Raw genomic sequence first — 19,103 nt, 5'->3', positions numbered from 1 at the left:
ATCTTCCCAGGAAAAATTGTTTCTCATCCTCTATGGCTTCTTCTAATGAAAAATATTATCACTCATCCAATCATAGGAATCAGAAAGCTGGAACTAATCATAGAATATTCTCTTCCCCCCACTTGTTCAAACTACAAATCCACTTATTCATCAGCATCTGTAATTCTGCCAGGTGTGTGTCTCTCAAATCTGTCATTACCTCTCCACTTGTACTAACAAAACCTGAATTCAGACTCTCAGCCTAATTCTTTTCAATTGCTATCATGCTCTCCTAATGCCTTTCTCTACCTTCTCTTTTGCCTGCTTCCAACCCATTTTCCATATTTCTATGGAACTGATCTTTCCAGAATGCTTTTCTAGGGCAGCCATGCTACTGTGGTTTAAAATCATACAGTGGTTTCCAAAAGTTGACAGAATAATATTCAAAATCCTAGCACAGTTGCTAGCATGAGATACTTCATGGTATAACTTAAGCCTTTCTCTCTGCACTCATCTGCAAATTTGCAACAAATACTTCTACTCTAGCCATTCAGAACACGTGGCCATGTGTCTTATGTCTCGGTGTTGTTATACATTCTCTATCCAACACTAAATGCTCTGTCATCCCCTACTTCCCTTAATTGTACTAAATCTTAACTAATAAATTGTTTCTAACTCAACTCCATGTACCATCATCTGGGAAGGATTCCTAACCCTTCTGCTACCCCATTTATTTAGACAACACAACTCAACCTCTCTGGTATTATACGTCACTCCAGGCATACCTTAATTTATTCCTCATCACACTGTACTCTATTAACTTATTTGTTCCTCCACTCTAAGAAAGTCTGAATCCTCTTGACAACAGGAATATTATTTTCTCTGGATTTATGTCTCCAATCTCTTGTATGGTACAGGTAACAAGTTCTGATCAATGGGTGAATATATATAAATATATATATAAATGTTAAAAGGGTGAAATTTAGATGTTGATACATAATGTTATTAAATAATAATATTGAAATAATTCAACATGGAAGGTTATTCCATTTTTTATTTATGCATATATGCATACATTGTTTAGGCCATTTCTCCCCCCCTGCTCTGCACCCCCTCCCTCTCTCCCCGCCCCCCTTGCTTCCAGGTAGAAGCTGTTCTGCCCTCTTCTCCAATTTTTATTGAAGAGAAGACATAAGCAATAATAGGAAAGGCATAGTGTTTTTGCTAGTTTGAGATGAGGATAACTATACAGAGAGATTCCTAGCATTGCTTCCATATACATGTGTACTACAACCCAAACTGATTCATCTCTACCAGACCTCTTCACTACTTCCTGGTCACCTTCCCATACTGACCTCTATCATTTTAAGGTTATTATATTAGCTTCTCTACAGTGGGCACATCAAAAACTTTAAAGTTTTGGGTTTCCTACCTTTCCCTATTCGTCCTTTATGTGTTCTCCCCTTACCGTGTGACCCATGTCCAATAATATTACTGCATTTGCTATAGGTCTAAAGTTTGCATATGAGGGAGAACATACGATTTTTGGCCTTCTGAGCCTGGCTAACTTCACTTAAATGATGTTCTCCAGTTCCATCCATTTACTTGAGAATGACAAAATTTCATTTTTCTTCATGGCTAAGTAAAATTCCATTGTGTATAGATACCACATTTCTATAGCTTGGTTGTTGTGAATAGTGCTGCAATAAACATAGGTGTGCAGGTGCTTTTGTAATAATTTGACTTGCATTCATTCCGGTGTATCCCTACGAGTAGGATTGCTGGATCACAAGGCAGATCTATGTTTAGATTTTTAAGAAGCCTCCATATTGTTTTCCAGAGTGGTTTTATTAGCTTGCATTCCCACCAGTAGTGTATGAGGGCTCCTTTTTCCCCACATCCTCACCAACATTTGTTGTTGGTGGTGTTTTTGATGATAGCTATTCTAACAGGAAGGGTTGAATCTTAGTGTGGTTTTGATTTGCATTTCTTTTATGGCCAGAGATGGTGAGCATCTCATGTGTTTTTTGAACTTTGGACTTCTTCCTTTGAAAAAGTTCTGTTTAGTTCAGTTTCCCACTTCTTTATTGGTTCATTGATTTTGAGGGAGTTTTGTTTTTTGAGCTCCATGTATATTCTGGTTATCAGTCCTTGGCTGATGTATAGCTGACAAATATTTTCTCCTATTCTGTGTGTGGTCTCTTCAGTTTAGAGACCATTTCTTTTGGTGTGTAGAAGCTTTTTAATTTTATGCAGTCCCATTTGTCCATGCTTTCTCTTAGTTGCTGAGATGCTAGTGTTCTATTGAGGAAGTCCTTGCCTACACCTATTGCTCCCATGCTATTCCCTGCTATTTTCTGTACTAGCTTCAGAGTTTCTGATCTGATATTAAGGTCCTTGATCCATTTTGAGTTGATACTAGTACAGGGTGATAAACATAGATCTAGTTTCAGTTTTCTGCAGGCAGATAACCACTTTTCCCAGCAACATTTGTTGAAGAGACTATTTTCCATCATATGTTTTTGGCAAACTTGTCAAAAATAAGGTGGGCATAGCTGTAAGGATTCATATCCATGTCCTCTATTCTGTTCCACTGGTCTTCATATCTGTTTTTGTGCCAGTACCATGGTGTTTTTATTGCTATTGCTTTGTAATATAGTTGATGTCAGGTATTGTGATATCTCTAGCATTGCTCTTTTTGCTGAGTATTGCCTTGACTGTTCATTGTCTCTTGTGTTTCCAAATGAAATTTAGGGTAGATTTTTCAATCTCTATGATTAATGTCATTGGAATTTTGATGGGAATTGTGTTGAACATGTAGATAACCTTTGGCAGTATTGGCATTTTTGCTATGTTGATTCTACCAATCCATGAGCACAGAAGATTGAGTCTTCTTCAATCTATTTCTTCAGAGGTTTGTAGTTCTCCTTGTAGAGGTCTTTCACATCCTTTGCTAAGTTTACTCCTAGGTATTTGACTTTTTTTGAGACTCTTGTAAATGAAATTGTTTCCATATATTCTTTCTCAATTTGTTCACTGTTGGTATATAGAAAAGATAATGATTTTTGTAAGTTGATTTTATATCCTGCCACATTGCTGAAGCTGTTTATGGTGTCTAGGAGTTTGGAATAGAGTTTTTTTTGGGTCTTTGAGGTATAGAATCATGTCATCTGAAAATAGGGATATTTTGACAGTTTCTTTACCTATTTGTATTCCTTTTATTTCTTCTTCTTGCCTTATTGCTCTAGCTAGCAATTCCAGGACTATTTTGAATAGGAGTGGGGAGAGTGGGCACATTTGTCTTGTTCCTGATTTTAGGGGAAATGGTGTCAGTTTTTCTCCATGAAGTATGATGTTGGCTATAGGTTGGTTGTATATAGCCTTTATAATATTGAGGTACATTCCATCTATTCCTAGTTTTCTTAGAGCTTTTATCATAAACTGGTGTTAAATCTTATCAAAGTCTTTTTCTGCATCTATTGAGATGATCAAGTGGTTTTTGTCTTTGCTTCTATTAATGTGCTGTATTATATTTATAGATTTGCATATGTTGAACTACCCCTGCATCCCTGGGTTGAAGCCAACTTGGTCATGGTGAATGATCTTTCTGATATGTTGTTGGATTCAGTTTGCCATTATTTTATTGAGGATTTTTGCATTGATGTTCGTCAAGGAGATTGTCCTACAGTTCTCCTTTTCAGATGTGTCTTTGTTTGGTTTTGGAATGAGTGTAATACTGTCTTCATAGAATGAGTAAGGCAGTATTCCTTCCCTTTCTATTTTGTGGAAAAGTTTAAGGAGAGTTGGTATTAGTTCTTTAAAGGTCTGATAGAACTCAGCAGAGAATCCATCAAGTCCTGGACTTTTCTTTTTTGGGAGAATCTTTATTGCTGCTTCAATTTCATTTCATGTTATAGATCTATTAGGTGGTTAATATCCTTTTGGTTCAATTTTGGATGGTCATAAGTATTAGAAATTTGTCTATTTCTTCAAGATTTTCAATCTTGAAATTATTGTAATATATGTTCTCAAAGTAGTCTCTGATGATTTCCTGGATTTCCATGTTGTTTGTTGTTATCTCTCCTTTTGCATTTCTGATTTTACTGATTTGGGCTTTTTTCTCTCCTCATTTTAGTCAGATTTGCCAGGGGTCTGTCAATCTTGTTTACTTTTTCAAAGAACCAGCTTTTTGTTTCATTGATTCTACACAGTATTTTGAGTCTATATGTACTTTTAAGTCCTTTAAAGTATATTTGAAGAAATTGGTTGCACTGAGATTGGGTGCATATAGGTTGATAATTGTTATTTCCCTTTGGTGTATTTCCCCTTTGATTAGTATGGAGTGTCCTTTATCTCATTTGATCAATGTAAGTTTGAAGTCTACTTTGTCAGAGATAAGTATTGTTACTCCTGCCTGTTTTGGGGGCCATTGGCCTGGTAAATCTTCTTCTAGTCTTTCACCCTAAGCCAGTGTTTGTTTCTGTCAATGAGATGGGTGTCCTGTAAACAACAGATTGTTGGAGTTTCCTTTTCAATCCAGTTTGCCAAATGATCTTTTGATGGGGGAGTTGATTCTGTTGATATTCAGTATTAATATTTATAGGTATGTGGTGATTCCTGTCATTTACTTGTTTTTATTTTTTAAGGGTTTGATTGTGTGCAACTGAGTCAATGTTACTCTCCAATTCCTTGTCTTTCTTCTCCTGTGGTTTGATACTGCCTGTCCTCTTGTGGTTTGTTTGCTTTCATTTTCTGTGTGCAGAATTCTTTGGAGAATCTTTTGTAGTAGTAGTGGTTTGGTGTTTTAGTTTCTGCTTATCATGGAAGACTTTTATTGCTCCATCTATTTTGAATGATAGTTTTGCTGGGTAGTGTATCCTAGGGTTGAAGTTATTTTGATTCAGTGCCCAGAATACCTTATTCCATGCCCTTTTGCTTTTAAGGTTTCCATTGAGAAATCTTCTGTGATTTTGATGGGTTTACTTTGTATGTTATTTGTTTTTTCTCTCTCACAGCCTTCAATATTCTTTCTCTGCTCTCTGTGCTTGTTGTTTTAATGATAATATGTTGTGGGGAAGTTCTATTTTGGTCAAGTCTGTTTGGTGTCCTGGAGGTTTCCTGTACTGAATGGGCATAACTTTCTCTAGATTTGGGAAAGTTTCTGTTATTATTTTACTGAATATGTTATGAATCCCTTTTGCTTGGACCTCATCTCCTTCTTCAATGCCCATGATTCTCAGGTTTGGTCTTTTGATGGAGTCGGTGAGTTCTTACATATTCTTTTTGCAGGTCTTGAGTTGTTTGACTAATAGTTCTTCCGTTTTTCCTTTAACTTCTATTTTATCTTTGAGTTCTGAGATTCTGTCTTCCACTTGTTCTAGTTTGTTGGACCGGCCTTCCACTGTGTTTTTAGTTTCTGTTTCAATCTTTTTCCCTATCATGGGTCACTTCCTCTTTAATATTTTCTATTTTCATCTTTAATTCATTTATCTCTCTATTTATAGTGTTCTCTGTTTCACTTTGGAGTTTATTTAGGGCTCCTATGAGTTCATTTATTTGTTTCTGTGTCTTCTCATATTCTTTATTTTTGGTGACTTGAAATTTCTTGCGTGCATCTTGTACATTTTGGTTAACTGTGTCTAGTATCATATCTATGAAATTTTCAGTGATTACTTGAAGTATTTCTTCTTCAAGGATGTTTTTGTGGGCATCATTGGGTTCCTTGGTGTCATTTATCTTTGTTGGAGTCTGGAACTGGATATCTGTTTTATTCATTTCCTTCTGAATGGTGTATTAAATTATTTTGGGGGGGAAAGTGGTTTCCATCCCTTTTTCTTCTTCCCATTGCTCCACTTGGTATTGTGCATCTACGTTCTTGATAGGCTATTGGTGGTTTTAGTCATCTGTTTTCTTTCACTTATTTAATTTTTGTTTTGTGGCTGTCTTGGGTTTTTAGCTAGGTTGGTGTGCTATTTCTGTCCCTGATCTAGGTGTAATTTAGTAATAACTAATTAACAATTTTAATACCCAACCAGTAGTTTATATGTTATATAGAAGATCCCTTGGTGGTATAATCTAGAAGCAGTGGGATTTGGGAGGTTAATGTTTGTACAGCTAGCTATAGAAATTTGGGGAGTTGGATAGGGTGGCACTAAAGGGGGAGGTGGGAAGTAGGGTGGGTAAGTGGAGGAAGCAATGTAGGGGCTGCTGTCTTTTGTGGTCCTTGTGTGTGTTTGGGTATATTTGTGTTGTTGTAGTAGAGGGTATTTGTGTTAGGGATTGCAGGGTGTTGGGGTTGTGTAAAGTTGGTATAGTAGGTTGATCAGCAGGTGATGAGTGTGTGGGAGGGAGGAGCAGTCTGGGGACAGGTTGGGGAGAATGGGAGGGGAAGGTGAGGGCTGGGAGAAAGAGTGGGTGAGAAGGGGCAGAACAAGTTGTTGGGGAGAGGAACAATGGATTATCACACAGGAGAAGTAGGGAGAGTGAAGGGGGTACAAGTAGGGATGAGAAGATGATGATGGTAAAGTTGATAGCATGGAAAGAAAAAACAAGATAATAGGAATAAAAATAAAAATAGAAAACCCACAAGAATAAAACAAATAAAAACACAAAGAAATCAATGGGAAAAAACAAACAAAAAAAAAAAAAGAAAAGAAAAACACCAGGTTCAGGAAAATAGAATTTTGGTCTTATTTAAGTTCTGGAGTTACTCCTCTAGCCTCCAGGACTTATTGGCATATAAGCAGAAGCTCTGATGTGGTCTCGCCAGGTGATTGGCTTGTGAGTAGTGTTTTGTTCTTCTGTCTACCAGTTAAATTGAAATTGTGAGGTGGGATAGCTTTGCCAGGTCATGCAGGGTGGTCAGAGATATTGATTTCCTCAGCTGATAGCTGTGTTACCCTTCAGCTGCAACTGCTTGGTCAATCCTCTCCCTGCAAGGTGTGGAAGTTTAAGTTTGAATGCTGCCTTCAGGTTCAGGTGATAAGCTCTGTAGTCCTCTAGTTGCCCTGCTTTGGAGGTAGCTTTTCGCTATGCTTGTTTACTGGGATTTCTTCACTTGGGCTTATTTCTTTACCCCACCCCCTTTCTCTGGGGTAGGGTCAGTGTTCTGTCAGCCACCCCCCACCCTGCTGTCAGTGCATTATGGTGGTTTGCTGTTTGTTTTTCAATTTTGTGGGGCAGTTTGTCTTTGGGTGCTGCTCACAGGCTCAGATGAGCTCTGTGATCTGCTACCTGCCCTGCTTCAGGGAGTGGCTTATCACCCACCCGCTCTCTGCCTTCTTGCCTTTCCATTATTTGTTTACTGATAGTTGGAGCTGAGATTAGCTCCTTGTCCTCCTCCTTCCTCCAGTGCACTTTCAGCATTCCCATCCCCTCTACTGTTGTGCTAGATTATAGTTCACTGTTTGTTGTTCGGTTTTTTTGGGTGGGAATCAGTCTGCCCGGGGCTGTTCTGGTTTATCCAGGGGGTAGGTGAGGGAATTCCACGTGACATGTGGTGCTGACCTGTTTGGTCTGTTGAATGTCTTGCAAGCAAGTTTGGAGCCAGTGGTGGCAGCTGCAGTGGTGGTGACAGCCCTCAAGTTTTGTCAGCATAATGTTTTGTGGGGAAGCTTTTCACCAGCTAGGGGTTCAGGAGTTCAGAAGGTTTGATACGGGTGGGTGCTTTATTTCCACCAGGTGTGGCTCCAGTGTCTCAAGGAGGTTTTGGAGTCTCAGGACTTGGGCTATCTGCTTCTGTACCCTAGTTGCCATCTTTAGAAGGTCATTCCAGAGAATGTCTTATCAACATTTAGCATTAGAGGATGTTCGGAGAACTAAAACATGACCTCCAAGTAGAACTAGAGAGCCTGGAAAAAGCTGGGTTTTAGAATATTTTATCAAGATTATTTATTAATTATTTAAAGAATATACAGAAACAGGATGATGGCCTAAAGACATCTGGACAGATAGATTAATCATTGACCAAAGAATTTTGCTTAATATAAGAAATGAGAAGCCTATTCAAGCCAAGAGCAGAAATGTGCTACCCTTTCTATGGTTGTGATACTATTAACATCCTGAAAAAAAATCAAGAATGGTTGTAAGTCCAAGAATGACTATAATATAACTTTGGCTTGTAATGTCTTGAATTTAACATTATAATGTAGTATAAAGAAAAAACATGGGGAAATTTAATTATTTTTCAGAAAAGTAGCCAGGCTGATGTAGTAAATATGATATTCCTTATTAATATAATAGAACAACTACCTGTACAATCTTTGCTTCACTATGTAGACTATTTTATAGCTTTGCATTTGCCTTCAGACTGTATTCTGAATGCACAAATACACACACACTCACAAACACACACAAACCAAAAAAAATCATCTTTCTCCAATATTGTAAAATTTTGCCATTTCCTGACTCTATAGATCTACTTGAACTCAGCATTTTAGCTTTCCCAACATTTCCTAACAGCCAGTGGCTAAACACAAATGTCACAAATAGGTGACTCAAAGGCACAAATAAAATCACAACATGAGATTTTACAAAAAGAAAAGATACAGACTAAATCTTAGAAAAATCCCAGTTTCAATTGGGAAAAGAAAAAAAGCACATGTTGAAAAATCAAGAATAAGTGAAAATCATATTATCATGGAACATTAAAAAAGCAAAATAGCTTTGGGAAAAAGGCTCATTTTTGGTTTCAGGAACTAAGAAAATGTAGAAATCATGAAAATCAAGAAAAGGAAATACACTTTTTGTAACCAGAGGAATACCCATGACCTTCAAAGCAGCATCATGTTCTTCTCAATTTGGTGATTGAGGTTGATTACTGGCCTCTTCAGGTGGCCATAAAAGATTTGTATATGACCTAAAGTATCACTGAGATCAATTGGAGGAAAGTGTTGTCATACAGTATTACCACAAAAGGTCAATTTCTCTATGCCCTTATACATTTTATTGTCAAAATGAAATACAGTAACTGTTGCTTAATGGGCATTTTGTTTGAGCATCCTATTCTGAATGCATTAATCCATGACTTTTACATTCTTTCTTAAAGTAGTTTCTTTTTAATTAAAGCAGATATTTAATTTTGGTAAACACTTAAGAACATAATTTTGTTGTGATATAACTGTTGTACTGATTACCGATATTTTCAATAGAACAGATTTTATCACTTTTTGATCAAATTTGATCAAATCAAATTTTGATCATTTTATGAACTTAATGCAAAGAAATATTTTGTACAAATCAGCATGGAGCTTCAAGAGGACTGCATGTCTATCATCTGTCTATTTATATCTATCTATCTATATTATAAAGTTAGTTTTATGTGTGTGCATATGTGTGTGCACATAATAAGTATCCATGAGCACTTTTAATTCAGTTTATATCATGGGTCTTTGTTTCATTCATAACAATCATGCAGCATTAAGGTTGTCCTGAAACTCAACTATTCTCTCTGTATAGTAAGTGCCAATGTTTGGTTACAAACTCCAAAACCTAAATCTAACTGAACTGAATGAATAGATGTTCCCAACTTCATTTAAAAAAATGATACATACTCCAACTTTGTAAAAATAGCCTTGGGAAACAAGCAGTGATGTACAAATATTATCATTCTCATTCCATTCTAGATATCGCTAAAGTAGAAGATTTCTGAAACCCAGTCATATACAGAATTCTGAATAAGAAGCATTTCCCCTTTGAAAATGTCACAGGGCATTCAGGCAATCTCTTTTAGTTTTATCTTGGCAAACAAATGTCTACTGATCAATATAAATGAGAAGCAGGCACATCAACATTAATAGGAAATGACTTTTGTGAAGTATGACTTGATTCATGACACAGAGTGGCCCTTACAAAGTTCTGTTCTATTATCAGCCTGAAAGAAGAAGATATCATAAAAGGGGCCTCCAGATGACTGTCATTTTCAAGTGGGGTGTTCTTAAGTTATAGACTTCTGCCACCTCTGAGATAAATGACTGGCTGCCCTTGACTGACCCTGTCTTTAAAGAAGGGAAGGCTGTCTTTACAGACACAGTGATACATCCTGGAAAACTTTGAAAGACATAGCATTTAGAGACAATTTTATTTCTTTATCAACTGATAGTTCTCTATTTCACTTCTCAGGTTTTTATCACTTGCTGGCATATGTGTTGAAATGAGATCATGAGGTCCCAGTACTCTTTTCCCTTGGCCTCCTAAAGACTTACTCTATTGAAAGTATCATCTCGTGTTTAGTGGAGGCGACAAACATGATGTCACACCCCAAGGACAATGCCTGACATTGTGCTTTATGGGCAGCTTGAAATTATTAATTATTTAATGATCACATCCTATTTTCTTCAAAGTATTTTTATAATAGTAAATGAAATGACCGTTGTGTGGTATGTAATCCCTGATGGGGTTATTTAGAATTTTTGCCATGTAATGACAAATAGGAATTTACTCAAGGAAAATATGACCCAGTTTTAGTGACGTCCAAGGGACAAAATTAATTTTGAATCTGTTTTGAGAGGCAGAGTAGAAGAATGGTTGAATCTGTATTCTGAAGTCAGAATATCTGGGTTAAACTTGTAGCTGTAACTTTTGGCCAAGCTCTTTAACCCTCTGTATGCCTCAGCAGCTTCAAATGCAAAAGAAGGATAATAAGAGGACCTGTGCACAAGGTTGTTGTAAGGATCAAGTGAAAAGCACTTAGAGTAATGCCTTTAATGTGTCCAATGCTTGATACCATTTGATACTATTCGCCATCCTTCTTTTTCTCCTTCTTCTTCCAGAAAGTCCAAGCACATTTGATTTTCAAATCAAACTTTCCTAAAAAAGTAATTAGGCAAAATTCTAAGTTCTGAATGATGTAAACTATGCAAGTCCTGAGAGCACTTTTACAAGCCAAGAGTTTTATGTGCAATATCTGTGCTTGACAGTTGCTAGGGAAAGTGTTGCTAATCCTGCAGACAGGTGCTTCACCCCTCTTCTCCATCCCTATTCTCCACTCAGCTTTAGTAAACCCTATTTAAGGAATAAATGATGTGAAGTTTACAGAATATTTTCATTATTGCTTGAAAATACAAAAATTCATGTTGACAGTATGGTGTTAGGAAGGTTTACTTTTTAAATACTTGATCTACAATAAGGAATATATTTTATATTATTATGATCATATACATACATGTGTGTAGACTCACTGCTAGGTGTTTTGGTGATTGTCTGAAAACTAGGCAAGTGTTCCCTCTGGGTGTATAAATTAGAAAATCATGCCATCTCTTTCACACATAGTCCCTGTGGCACATGACTTAGCATATATGAAGGTATCTCCATTTATCCCCCCAATCCCACAGCAGCATCACTCTGTGAAATGCCTAAAGGGCACAACTACACTGAATCCACATCTTTACATACACATTACAATTTACCATTGCTTTCTGGAATATACTCTTATTTTCTCTCTTTTAAAATGTAAGTCATGACCCATGAAATGATTTTATATCTAACTACAAAGTCACTTTTTGACAGAGGTTGAAAATGTGGACTTTAAAACCAGAAAGCCCAGATCTGAGTCCTTATTCAACAGTTCACTTGTTGTGTCCTTAGCTTTCCTGGGTCTTGTCTTTCTCTTCCTGAAAATTGATGGATGTGTGAGAGTAAGGCCATTACAAAACTGATGTGAGAGAAAATGAGTTGATATATGTAAGACACTTAGAAGGTGAGAAGATGGCATGACACACAGGAGCTATATTAACTAGTTCAGTATTAGTGACAATTAGGTGTTCACTAAACTTCCTTTTCAGATGCAATCTTTCTGTAATACTACAATGCTGAGTGGGAGAAGAATACAGGGATGTATGAATGGTGTATGAATTGGATGGCAGCAATAGCTACCTCTCTCTCTCTCTCTCTCTCTCTCTCTCTCTCTCTCTCTCTCACACACACACACACACACACACACACGAGTGCTCATAAGTTTATCCACATGAACATGTAAGGTGTGCACATGAAAGTGTATTATAAGTTGTAGAGTACTATGCAAATTATATTCATAATTACAATTCAGAAAACACTTATGAAGTGATTGCTTTGGTTAAGCATTGTGCCCTGTGCTGGGAATAAAGAGTCTGTATTTTGCAGAAGTCCCTGGAGAAATCATACGTAAAAATAATAATAACACTAAGATGGGTGAAATTTAAAGGCATCAATGAGTCCCTCTACAAACTAGGAAAATGTAAAGAAGTCTACCAGGAGAAATTGACATGTAAGCTGGGCATAGGGCAGGATAGGGCATTTCAGAAGTGATAGGGGGACTTTCAGCTATGGGCATACAAACTAACCTTTGCTACTTATTGCAAAATATGCTTAAGTAGGAGAAACATGGGACCCTCTAGATTTCCAAAGAATTTAATAGGATGGGCCATTAGGTTGATGAGAGGATGGTGTACTAGGAAGGTGAAGAAGGAAAGGTAAGGAGGAGCAAGATCACAAAACTAAAATATTATCACCTATTACATTGTCTCAAGGTTGTTATACTAGTCCCCTGTGATAACATTTTCATCCTTTTATTTATACCACTGTCCCAATTTCTTATTATGAATATGGAAATCATAATTAGGGAAGCAGTTAGTCAGCGAATGACATGGGTTATGAGTTAGGTACCTTAAACAGAGTTTGGAAATTGAAAATTTAAATAAAATGGTTAATGGAGGATGGTGTGATTATTTGACTTTGACTATCCAGTTACCTTTTCTGTGAAAACCAGTAGATATTTCATCCAATTAGTTATTTTTATGCATTTAAAATTAATTTAATAGCAAAAAAATTTTCTTTTAGAGAAAAGGCATTTAGACAGTCACATATCTTACATGTTCAAAGTCAGATGGAACACCAAAAACCCTATAGATATATAACACATATTAGACCTCTATCCATAGGTATGTTGCAAATACGTTCCCTGATTTGTCATTTGTCTTCTGGCATTATTTGTTGTATTTTCAGCTAAGCAAAAGATATTTATTTTCATGCAGTCAGAATTATCATTCTTTTCTAGAGTTGCATTTAAATTCTAAATCTAATTAGATGTCCTCTCCATTACACTCAAATTATAAAGGAATCACCCATGCTATTTATTAGTTTATGTCATTTATAGTTTCATTTTTATAAATTAAGATCTAATCTCTTTGGAGCTTATTCTTGTATGTAGTATAATTATTTCTATAAAATCCCCTTGAAATGTCTCTTCACTTGTCCCAAAAGTTATGAAAAGTTCCAGTTTTGTTCCATGAATTTGTGATGCTATCCTTAGCATATAATGAAGGTCCCTGTGCACTTAAGTCTCTTTATGACTTCTCTCTATATATATATGTGTGTGTGTGTGTGTGTGTGTAGAATGTATATATTCTATTCTATTCTATTTCACTGTCTACTTGTTGATGTGCCAGTAACACAGTTTTAATTATCTGGACATATAAACTTAATCTCTGGTAACTCTTCCTTTTCAGTATTTTCCCATCTCTTCTGTGTGTATATTATTCCACATGGATGTTAATATCAGTTTTCTCACTTTATAAAAAGAACTTGTGGGAGAACATGTGATTTTTGACCTTCTGAGCCTGGTTAACTTCAATTAAGTTGATGTTCTCCAGTTTCATCCATTTACTTCTGAGCGACAAAATTTCATTCTTCTTTGTGGCTGAAAAAAATTCCATTGTGTATAAATACCACATTTTCTTAATCCATTTGTCAGTAGTGGGGCATCTTGGCTATTTCCATAGCTTGGTATTGTGAATAGTGCTGCAATAAACATGGGCGTGCAGGTGCTTTTGTAATAATTTGACTTACATTCCTTCTGGTATATCCCTAGGAGTGGTATTGCTGGATCACATGGCAGATCTATGTTTAGTTTTTTAAGAAGCCTCCATATTTTTTTCCAGAATGGTTGTACTAGTTTACATTCCCACCAGCAGTGTAAGAGGGTTCCTTTTCCTCCCACATCTTCGCCAACATTTGTTGTTGGTGATTTTTTTTTGAAGGTGGGATTTTTAAAAAAATTTTATTTTATTCATATGTGCATACAATGTTTGGGCCACTTCTCCCCCCTTCCCCACCCCCTCCCTTATCTCCCCACCTCCTTCCTCTTCCCCCCATCCCCTCACTACCCAGCAGAAACTATTTTGCCCTTATCTCTAATTTTCTTGAAGAGACAGTATAAGCAATAATAGGAAGGACCAAGGGTTTTTGCTAGTTGAGATAAGGATAGCTATACAGGGAGTTGAGTCACATTGATTTCCTATGCATGTGTGTTACCTTCCAGGTTAATTCTTCTTGATCTAACCTTTTCTCTAGTTCCTGGTCCCCTTCTCCTATTGGCCTCATTTGCTTTAAAGTATCTGCTTTAGTTTCTCTGCATTGAGGGTAACAAATGCTAATTTTTTAGGTGTCTTACCTATCCTCATATCTCCCTTGTGTGCACTTGCTTTTATCTTGTGATCAAAGTTCAGTCCCCTTGTTGTGTTTGTCCTTGATCTAATGTCCGCATATGAGGGAGAACATACAATTTTTGGTCTTTTGGGCCAGGCTAACCTCACTCAGAATGATGTTCTCTAATTCCATCCATTTACCTGCGAATGATAACACTTTGTTCTTCTTCATGGCTGCATGAAATTCCATTGTGTATAAATACCACATTTTCTTAATCCATTCGTGGTGGTGTTTTTGATGATAGCTGTTCTAACAGGGGTAAAGTTGAATCTTAGTGCATTTTTTTTTTAATATGGAACGTGTCACAAATTTGCGTGTCATCCTTGCTCAGGAGCCATGCTAATCTTCTCTGTATTTGTCCAATTTTAGTATATGTGCTGCCGAAGCGAGCACCTTAGTGCATTTCTTTTATGGCCAGAGATGGACAGCATTTTTTTCATGTGTTTTTTTGGCCTTTTGGATTTCTTCTTTTGAAAAAGTTCTGTTTATTTCAGTTGCCCACTTTATTGGTTCATTGATTTTGGGGGAGTTTTTTGAGCTCTCTGTATATTCTGGCTATCAGTCCTTTGTCTGGTGTATAGATAGCAAATATTTTCTCCCACTCTGTGGGTGGTCTCTTCAGGCAGAGGCTACTATGGAAGGGGACTAGGAGGTAGTGAAGAGGTCTGGCAGAGATGAACTAATGTGGGCTGCAATACACAAGTGCAAAGAAGCAACACTAGGAATCTCTCTATATAGCTATCTTTATCTCAATCTAGCAAAAACCAGTTAGTCTTTCTTATTATCGCCTATGTTTTCTCTTCAACAAAATCAAAGAGGGCAGAACATGTTCTGCCAGGAAAGGGGGGGAGGTAGCCCCAACAATGTATACATATGTAAATGTAAAAAATGATAAAATAAAATAAGTAAAGAAAGGAACTTGTGGTATTTCATATTGGGATCAAATTCTACTTGCTATTCTACATCTTTGACTGCTAAATCAGTCAATTCTACCATGCAGATTCTTGCACCTTCATTCTAATGTGCATGTGTGATAATTTTTTAAGGCTTCTTCCACTGGCATTCCTTACATGTACCACAAAACACAGAAAAGAGAAGGAGTAAATACTGTACCAATTTCCTGAAGGATGGATGGTACATTACTAGTATTATTCTTAATAGGAAAGATTAATTGATTATATGGAATGGAATTTGAGATATAGAAATGGGAATATTCACTAGAAAGGATCCTATGAAGGTAGAATTTTTTGCTGTTTCCTTCAATTATATTCACAAGCTCCTAATATATTACATAATATATGATAAAGATTCAATTATCTTTAAATTAATTCTAAAGATAGTACAAATAGTTTTCTGATATATTTAAAGTGTTTGTACTCTCACTAACAGTACAGAAGAGTTCCCTCTGGTCCACAATGTGTGTGGACCATTTACCAAAAAGATGGTCCTTTCTTGTCTGTTATAAACCACTGAGTTTATCAAATAAACTTGGACATGTGTACTTTTCTGTATTTGGACTTAAGTTACATCGGTATACTAGTCAAAATCTATATTGATATAATATAAATGACTTTTGTGCTTGCTTGACAAAAAGAAATGCAATTATATTCGGTAAGCTAATGTTAAATCTAGCCATCTTGATAAACTCTTTCATTGAGTCTTACAATTTATTTACAGATTATTTTGTAATTTCTATGCCATATCCACTGAAAATACTCACAATTTCTTCTTTATTATAAATATTCAAAAGCTTTATTTATTTATTCTTATCTGCTAGGACTACTAGTAAAATACTGACCCATATCTTTTTCCCCATTAATTTTTACAGGGGAATTTAATGCTTCAATTATTAAAATTAAGTCATTTTGTAACATCTTTTTCCAGGTTAAGAAAGTTTACTTCTGCACATAGACTGCTATGTATGTTACTTTGTTCTAATTGTTCACAAATTTTATATTGCCTACTTTGTTCTCTTTTGACCAATAGGTAAAATATATTTTAGATAGTCTAATACAATATTCTCTTCATATTCCTAGGACAAATATACTGCATCATATTTTTTATCTTGTTTTTTATAAACTTCTGGATTTTGTTTGATAATATTTTGTTTTGGATTTTTCCAACAGATCCAATTTTAGATCTATTTTTAATATGAGACTGATTTATAATTTTCCATCTCTTGTAGACTTTAGTTGGTTTTCATTTCAGGAGTACTTTAGTCTCACAGAATGAGTTTGGTACATTCTCTCTCTCTTTTTTTCCCCACACTCTGAAAAGAATTTCTCCATGAGTCAAGAATTACCTAACCCATGAAAATTTGGTGGAAATTCTTGAAGAAATGTTTTCTTCCTCAGTTTCTAATGACGCCAGAAGTGTGTATTATTACTTCTTTATGTTTGTATCACTTATAATTTTATATTTTACTTATTTCTGCACTTATCTTTATTGTATCCTATATTCTGCTCTCTTAGGCTATATTCTGAAGTTCCTTCCCCACCCTCTTAAGTCAGAGACTTAACACATTAATTTTTTGCCTTCCTTACCAGTAGATATTGAAATGTATATTTTTAATTTTAAATATTGCTTTTATTCTACACATTTTGTGAATATATTTTTATTATTATTTACTTTCACAATTTTATTTCTAATATAATTTCTTCTTTGATTAACCTAGAAGGTAACTCACATGCACAGGAAATTAATGTGAGTCAACTCCCTGTATAGCTATCCTTATCTCAACTAGCAAAACCCCTTCTTCCTTCCTATGATTGCTTATACTCTCTCTTCAACAAAATTAGAGATAAGGGCAAAATAGTTTCTGCCAGGTATTGAGGAAGTGGGGGGAGAGGGAGGGGGTGGAGTGGGTGGTAAGGGAAGGGGTGGGGGCAGGGGGGAGAAATGATCCAAGCATTGTATGTACATATGAATAATAAAACAATTAAAAAATAGTTTCTTCTTTGACCCACAAGTTAACTAGAAGTATTTTGCCATTTCCAAACAGGAGGTGTTGCTTATCTATTTTGTGACTGATATCTAATTTTAACTCCATTGTTTTTACAGCATAAAATTCCTATGGCAAATTCTTTCACATTTACCAAACTTTGCTCTCTGATCAATAACTAGTTAATTATTACACATATTTCCTTGATGTTTAAGGAGAATATACTCTTTACTTCTCCTACAAATAAGGTTTTAAATTATTAAATAAAGCTCATTAATGTGATAATTGAAATACATAATAGCTTTAGTAATTTTGTCAAATGTATTTCATTAATACAAAAAAAAGTATATTGAAGGCTAGAACTATGCTTGTGAGTTAATCAGTTTCCCTGGAATTTTATCATTTTTGCCTTACATATTTTGAGACTACTTCATTAAATACTGACAAGTAGACATATTGCATTTTCCCAAGTGAGTTGGACCTTTTTTATGCCATTAGGTAGTAACTATCCTTAAGGACAGTTGAGAAAATTTGTCACCTGGATGAACTTCATTTCAGTGCTCCTGTCGTACAGGTGCTTGGACTGGACACAAAGTCCTATGTGAACATCCACTTAATATGGGGAATCTAAAAAGAACCCAAACCTTCTACACCACATAAAAAACTAAGACCTAGTGTCCTATGCTCTCCATATAAGAGCAAACAAGAAACAAACCTAGGCCTAGGGTACTGTTTATAAAATTATTCATCTGAACTTCAGCACTGAAAAACTGGGAAAAAATCTCTTGAATATTTTTAACCACAAGCTGGCCCTCAAGCAGAATGAAGCCTGGCTGCCTACTATGCAAGTATTTTGATTCTTTGCAAAACAGGTCCTGTCCAAGGGTGGGTTCCAGTGGTGAGGGGAGGGTAAATGCAGAGGGTGAAGGAAGGTGAATATGGTTCATGTACTTTGTGTGTGTATATGAAAACAGAACAATGAAGCCTGTTGAAATTGTTTTAAGAAAGGTGAGAAGGGAGCTGAGGAAAATGATGAAGGAGATGAATCTAATTAAAATACATTGCAAGCAAATATGTAAATATCAAAAGTAATCTCCCCTGTACAACTAAAATATGCTAATAAAATAATAAAAATGTATTTTACAAAAGAATTTTGCACACACACACACACACCCTCCACAAATATAGCTCCATAAAACAAAACAGAAGGAAATAAAGAAAGCTTACACTTTATGAACTTTAATAAAATTATTGAAATGTAGTTTATGAAATAAGTATATTCAATTTGTTTAAAAATATGAGCTAGAAAAATGAGGTTATAAAAATATGCAAATATGTTTGAGAAAAAATAAATTTAATTTTGAAGAACTTAATGTTTGGGTTTAAGAATAGATTAAATATAGATGAAGAGAAAAGTCATGAACTGAAAAATTGGCTCAAAGCAAATATCCAAAATGCAACCTGAGATCCAAAGTATGGAAAATATGAATAGTTGAAGATCCATGGAGAAAGCATGAGTCTAACATACACCTAACTGATTTCCACATCAAGAAGACAGAGGGCACAAAGTAACATTTGGAGAAGTCATCAGAGAGTTTTCCAAAAATTGTTTCCATTGAGACACACACACACACACACACACACACACCTTGTGCTTACTACTACCCCAAGTCTTTTATCAGTTCTATAAATTTCTCGGGTAGTATTTTCATATTGTTACTTT

At 35.7% G+C, this 19,103-nt stretch overlaps 1 non-coding gene across 1 annotated transcript; it reads right to left on the bottom strand.

Moving 5' to 3' along the window:
- Positions 1 to 14,725: 14,725 nt before the first annotated feature.
- LOC141414278 (U6 spliceosomal RNA) lies at positions 14,726 to 14,832 on the bottom strand. The gene has a single exon (XR_012439340.1). It is a non-coding gene; the product is annotated as a U6 spliceosomal RNA (small nuclear RNA).
- Between the last annotated feature and the right edge of the window lie 4,271 nt (positions 14,833 to 19,103).

This window comes from Castor canadensis, chromosome 11, assembly GCF_047511655.1.
Source record: "Castor canadensis chromosome 11, mCasCan1.hap1v2, whole genome shotgun sequence".
Lineage (NCBI taxonomy): Eukaryota > Metazoa > Chordata > Mammalia > Rodentia > Castoridae > Castor > Castor canadensis.
This window is presented reverse-complemented; position numbering and strand designations above follow the sequence as displayed.